Here is a 7,240-nt window from a genome sequence, read left to right on the forward strand (position 1 = left end):
AATTTCTTCACTAAATTGTTGCTATGTTATCTTAAAAATATGTGAAGATGTTAAAACAAAAAGGAATATTTTAATGACAAAGCTTATTTTAAGGGAATACAATAGAAGACTAGATATTATTTAAGCAAAGAATAGAAAAGGATTTCCCTTCAGGTATGGGTTTGACTAGATGGCATTTAAATCAGAGATTCTTTGCCTCTTTGGTTTTCCATTGCTTTTACCATCCTTAATGAATTGAATAGGTGGGTGAAGTGAGGATACCTGGGAATTGTGAGAACTAGCGGAAGGTAGAGATGTGATCAGAGAAGGTAGAAAATCTAGGGTATGTCCACAAATATGGAGGCTTTCAAACTTCTAAAATCCAAAACAGCTTGATAGCAAATAATGCCAAATCTGCTTAGAACTTCAGAGACTTATAGAGTTCTGGACTGAATATAATACAGATGACCACCAATTCCAGGTAAAGGGATTCTGGATGATAGTGTAAAAAGACTGAAGTATATCAAAGATTTACTTAAAGATTGAATAAATGTAGAATTAATAAAGGTGAGCCAAAAATTGGACCTAGGTTTTATAATCCATTTTTGTTTCAAATTTATGTCTCTCTATAACCTTTTTATTACATATATTATTAAATACATTCCAGTATTTTATTTAATAAATATATTTTTCTTAAAAAATTAAAATTAGCTATGGAATATTTATCTCTGTAATCCTCAACAATCATTGCCTTTAATTGTGAGATTATTCCCATGTAACAAGTTATAATCTAGTTACAAATACAGAGAAATTATCCCAGATTCTTGAAAAGGTGCTGAAGTACATGTCTGACAGAGTTAATCTATGTCAATGATAATAAATGGTTTTATGATATTTTCACAACATCTCTCATATACAACCCCTTCTCTTCACATACACCGCTGTTATCTTCATTCAGGTCCTCATTACCTCTTACCTAGATTATTACAAAACCTCCTAATTGATTTCCCCATCTCTGTTATCTTCATACATCCTATATCCTACACACTGTGGCCAAAATAATTTTCCTTAAGCACAGATCTATCTGACCATGTGACTTCCCTACTCCAGGTACATTTTATTGCCTCTAGGTTAAATATAAACTCCTCTGTTAATCTTTTAAAAGCCGTATAGAATCATCTCCAGTCTATTTTTTTTTTAGTTTCCTTGATCATTACTTCCTCTCCTACACTTTCCAATGTAGCCAAACTGGCCTTCTCTTCATTCCTAACACAACCCTCCATATCCCATCTCTTTGTGGTCATCCTACAATGGACTCCTTCCTTACTTCCCCCTCCATAGTCTACCTCTCTTCCTTTTTTTTGCCTTTTGGAGGGCAATTGGGGTTAAGTAACTCACCCAAGGTTACACTGCTAGTTTTTTTTTGTGTGGGTGTTAAGTGTCTGAAGCTGGAACCGAACTCAGGTCCTCCTGACTCTGGGGCCGGTGCTTTACTGGCTGCGCAACCTAGCTGCCCCAAACCTCTCTTCCTTTAAGATGACATTCAGGCACCATCTTTTACATGAATCTATTCCTGATTCCCCTAAGTGCTTGTGCACTCCTTCCCAAACTGCTGTGTATTTACTATACATTTTTATTTATTCGATTTATATTTATGCGATATATTTTATATGTACTTGTAAGTCTCCCCTATTTATAAACTCTTTATGAGTAAGAATTATTTCATTTTTTGTACTTGTGTCCACAGTGTATAGCACAATCCTTGCCCCATTGCAGGTACTTATAAACATCTATTAATTGATCCATATTGCATTTTCTTATCTTAATTCTAATCATACCTTTTTTCCTCTATATCTTTAATTCTGTCTTTCCTGTTATGGACATTTCCAAAGACTTACTCCTAGGCCTCTGCACCTCTTTAAATATATTCTCTCTGTTGCAAAATTTATCTAGTACATCTAACCTTTTTCATGCCATGGACCCTTTTGGCGGTCTGGTGAAACATATAAACTCCTCAGAATTATGTCATTTTTTTCCAAAATTCATAATTGAAGAAAATGCTAATTTTCAATTAGATATTAGTGAAGATAAAGTTTTCATTTTTTTTTCTTGACTAACTTCATGGACCTCCTAAAATTCACAATGGATCCCAAGTTAAGAAACCCTCTCTAGCTTCTTTATGCAGATAACCTCCTCTGTATTACAAACTAGGGGATCTTGAATGTTCCATTCCAGCCTTATATCTTCAAATATATACTAGACATTTCTACTTGAAAATAGGACATCCTGTTTTTACCTTAAATTAGCATGTCCAAAAAAAACTCATTATGGTCCTCTTTCATAAGAAGAATTTTGCTACTTTTATCTAGATTCCTCAATAGATTATATGAGTGTTAAAGGCAGTGACTATTATTTTAAAAAAATTCCACAGTGACTATCATAGGAAGTACTACATACATTATATGTGATCAGTAAGTCTTTGTTAAATGAATGAGTGAAAGAATTAAGAGACATGCTCTGAATGATCAGATGTAGGGTAGCAGAAAAGGTCTTTGATTTGAATACAAAAGTCAAAAGATATAAGGTTAAAGAGTTTTGATCATGTGGCTCTGAGGGCTGAATTGCTGGTGACTAACTCCTTCCTCTGTCACCTTTTTTCTCTTCTAAACCCTGTGGAAGTTTCATCAACAAAATAGAGCTTGACTTTGAAGAAAAAGAAAATAGAATTTAGTCTGAGAAGGCAAATAAGAGTGTTCTGCTTGAAAGTAATAATACAATCCATAGTATAGAGATGGAAGTCATTATCGTATACTTAGAGGATAGTAAGGAGACTGACAAAACCAAAAAAGAGACACTATGATGGAGAGTAATACAAAATGAAATTGGATTCACAAAATTGGGTCATATCATAAATAGTTCATTTTAGTAAGAAAACAGGAAACAACAAAAGTTGAAGTGGAAAAAAAAAGATGAATTGGGTATTTAGGGAAGGATAGTCTGGTGCTAGTATGTAGAACAGGTTAGCAGAAGGCAAACTAGAATTACAATTGTAACCATCCAAAATCATCCAAAAATGAGATGATAAAGAGCTGGATAAAGGTGGTACCTATGGAAACAGGAAGAAGAGATGGATCAAAGAAGCATTCTGATGAAAAAACACCAATAGGATTTAACTGGGAGGCAGTAGAGCTTATTTAAAAGCCATTGTGATATGGCAGGAGAATTTCTGGTCTTGGAATTAGAAGAAATCTTGACTTGAATTCTGCCTCTGGCACTTACTAGCAGTGCAATCATGAACAAGTCATTGAACCTCTGTCGGTCTTAGGTTTCCAATGCAAAATTCAAATAATGATAATTGTAGTACCTACATCAAAAAGTTTTTGTGAAAATAAATGGAATGTAACATATGCCAAATATTTTGTAAAATGCTATGTAAATGTCAGCTACTGTTACTTTTTTTTGCAGGGTACAAAAGAGTGGCATCAGTCAAATAAAATCTCAAGTATTCGAGACTAGGTGACTGGAAACATGGTATATCTGCTCTTAGGTATGGGAGAGGTGATTTGGAGGTAGGTAATAGTGAGTTTGGCTTGGGTCATATTGGATTTAAGGTAAAGGCAAGACAAACCAATTCTATAAACTCAGATTCTGAATATGTTGATTAAACTTGCAAGGAATGACCATTAAGGAAGAACTTAATCTGGAAAGCAGAGAAGGAAAAGCTAAGAAAAATAGATTTGAGTTCTGATGGATATTCTGTACCCATCAATGAGTAAAATTATTTCCATGAAAAGGGGGGTAGTACTGCTCAAGGCTTTGTATACAGTTTCATAATAAAAGACTTAAAATCAAAGACAGTTCAAATTAGTGATCAGTTAATCCAACTCCCTCATTTTACAGATGAATAATTTGAGAAGCAAAATGGTTGTGTGCCTTGAACATAGTCATATAACTAGTCAGTGACAGAGCTGGGATTAGAATCCAGATCTCTTAACTTCCATTCCAGTTCTCTTTTTAGTATGCCCTATTCCCCCATGAATTGAAATATTTATCATTTTGTAGCTTCTCATGATCCCCTATGTAAATATCTTTACACTTTAAAAAAATCACTGATTTCTATTGAACTTCCTAGAGAAGTTTAAAAATTTTAATTCTTACACATGAGAATAATGAAGTTTATATAGATAACCACTGAATCTTTGGATAATTTGATGATCATAAAAAGATTTGGCACATAGTCCTGAGAACTGCTTTGAAAGGCAAATACATTTCATTTTTGATTACCTGTTTCATTTTCTTAAATACTTGATTAATCATATAATCACTGTGGTATGTATTCCTCAAACTAACTATGCTTATATTATTTATAAGAATTAAACCTGTTTATTGTTTCATTTTCTAGTTCAAAGAATTCCATTTTTAATAACCTAAAGATAAATCATATCTAACATTATGATCTGTCCTCACTTTGCAATGTTTTAAGAATTCCAGAGGAATTTTGATTCTTGCCCTGACTTGGGTGGGTTTCCTCTGAGTTTGTAGGCAAGCATTTTTCTTCCCATGTAGAATAGGGGATTAAGAACTGCTATTAGTGTTCTTTCAGGGAAGATCCTTCCATGTTCCTTTCCTCTGAAATATTCTCTTCCTGAAGATTAGGAGATAATGCATCTGGAATAACATTAGCTCATCCAGGTTTGTGGTTTATCTGAAAATTAAATCCTAATAATCTCATATTCCATCTGGCTTGGGTAAACTTGAAATATCAATCCCTAGAGAGGACTACAGCCATAGCAAATGAGAGACATTGAAAACATTAGGAGCAAAAGAAAGTTCCATCTTTTAAGTTAGGGCTCAACATTCCTTTGCCTCTAGTGGTATATTTTTCTTTCACTAGTTGGGGAAATTTTGTTGGCAGAAGTCTCTTTAGTACGTTTATTTATCTTGTGTTAATATGTGCTCAGTAGGCCTCTCTAAAGAGGAACAGAGCACATGTGTATCTCTTGCTCTCGATGAATCAGAATTTGAAAAGGCAAAAATAGGTGCTAAACCAACAAGCCAGAAATGAAGTAGATTAACTTTTCAACACTTTTGTGTAGAGCTGCATCTCCATTCAACACTGTGGGCCATTTAAAATGACCTTGGCCTTCCTTGGTCTCAAGATGCATGCAGGTAACAAGCATAAATCTAGCACAAGGTAAGAGCAGCACATGGATATTGATACTCTGAAATTTTGGAACATCTTCTTGAAGCTTTAAAAGTTTTCCTGTCAGAAGTTTTTTATTGTTTAAGTTATCATCTGTACACTGTTTGAATTGACTATGTCAAAGGTGGAATGTGGATGTGGCCACAGTCTAGTTATATAACACAGAATGCACTAGGTAAAAGATGGGATATAATTTTTTTCCCCTTTGGCCATTTTTCTACATTTATTCACTTTTAAGGCTCCATACCCTGTGGTCTCTAACTTGGTTCAGGAATGCTGGGCCCTGACAGAGTGAAGAATCCTGGTGTCTGGTCAGTGGCTAAGAGGATTAGCCACGAGAGAGGCCATACTCTACCATTCCAAATCCAGCTGAAGCATCTTTCAAGGGCCCTATTCTCCCCCCATGAGAGGGAAAGTCAGGGCTCCTGCTCTATCTTTCTCAGAGGCTGTCCTTCCCACCTCTCCCTCCCTAGAGACCCCAGTCCAGAACAGGCCCAAGCACCTCAAATCTCAGCCTTTATTTTGGTTACAGATTCACACACATTCAGGGGCCTTTTAGATCTAGTTGAAAGCAGCGATGTCAATGCTCTGCACATAATCTTCGAACTTGGTGATCTCCTCCTCTGTGTCTGTGCCCACCTTGTCATCCTCTTATCACACACTGGATCTGCATCTTCGAATGCCATACCCCACAGGCACCAGCTTGGAGCCTCCCCAGACCAGTCCATCCAGCTGTACAGAGCGGACACACTCCTCCAACTTTGCCATGTCTGTTTTATCATCCCAAGGCTTGACATCTAGGAGGATGGAACCGACTTTGCAATCAGCCCTGGCTTCTTGGCCTTCTTCTCTGCATATTGCCGAAACCGTTCTTCCCGAAGTTGGGCTGCTTCCTTGTCTTCTTTCTCATCGTCGCTACCAAACAAGTCAATATCATCATCCTCATCATCCTCTGCTGGGGTGGCTGCCTTCTTAGCAGGTGATGTGGTAGGTAGCTCCACCTTCTGCATAGCGGATACATGCTTAGTCTGAGGAGCCAGAGAGCGGTGGGAGGGGGAGCATTTCTCCAGGGTAGACAGCTGGATTTCAAGCTTGGAGATGATGAACTGTAGGTCCTGAATCACACTCCGAAGGCTCTGGTTCTCTGCCTCTAGATTGGAAATTCTGGTAACCAGCTCACTATGATCCCCACTGGGACCACTAGAAGAGCTGGTGTTTGGGCTAGGACCAGGTTCGGCCTGGCTCAGAGCCTCAGAGAGACTTTGCAGCACCATCTTGAGTCCGGCCAGCGATTTCTGGATATTCTCCCTGGCTCTGGCAATGTCATGGAGGATCACACTGGCGCCGTTTTCCTGTTGGGAAGAGACAGGTACAGGACCATTCATCTGTTCATAGAACTTTCTCTCTGCATCATCAAACTTGAATTTGTCAAACCAGATCTTCTCATGCACCAAGAAACTGGTTGCCATCTTCACTCCGTGAGAAGCGAGGGCAGTAGCGAAAAGTTAGTCCTAAAGCCAATCCGGCGGGAAACGGCAGGGAAAGGGGGAAATAATTCTTAATGGTTTACAAAGGGAAGACCTCAGTTTTATATTTCAGTCATGAGAAATTATTGTGATGCCTTGACTTGACTTTGAGTTCTCACCAACAAATAGAAAATATTTTCTATAAGTTTATAGAATCTGTGATGGACCACAATGATTATTCTGTAATTGGTCTGACTCTTTTCTGAGTTGCCAATCAGTTCAGCCAGAATTAAGAGAAGTGTAGCTTTCACAAGTATAAGGGAAAATTTGATAAGTATTGATTTATTTACTTATTGGATCAAATTGTATAAGGGAAGAGAATTGGATTTTGGAATAAAAAAGACCTGTTTCTGCCATTTACTACATATGTGACCTTGGGTAAATCACTGGTTGCCCCAGATGACCTTAAAGTTCCTTCTAATTACATATCTATGGTTCTTTTATCTTAACTATGACAATTCACTATCTGAGGGAGGGAGGGAGGGAGGAAGGAAGGAAGGAAGGAAGGAAGGAAGGAAGGAAGGAAGGAAGG

The 7,240-nt window shown here is 37.2% G+C and overlaps 1 pseudogene; it reads right to left on the bottom strand.

The window, feature by feature from the left end:
• Positions 1-5,681: 5,681 nt before the first annotated feature.
• On the bottom strand, positions 5,682-6,724 carry LOC138168566 (elongation factor 1-delta-like; annotated as a pseudogene).
• Between the last annotated feature and the right edge of the window lie 516 nt (positions 6,725-7,240).

The sequence above is a fragment of the Petaurus breviceps genome, unplaced genomic scaffold, assembly GCF_028583685.1.
Source record: "Petaurus breviceps papuanus isolate PSGF00001 unplaced genomic scaffold, PetGlider_PUasm1.0 37, whole genome shotgun sequence".
In the NCBI taxonomy this organism is placed as follows: domain Eukaryota; kingdom Metazoa; phylum Chordata; class Mammalia; order Diprotodontia; family Petauridae; genus Petaurus; species Petaurus breviceps.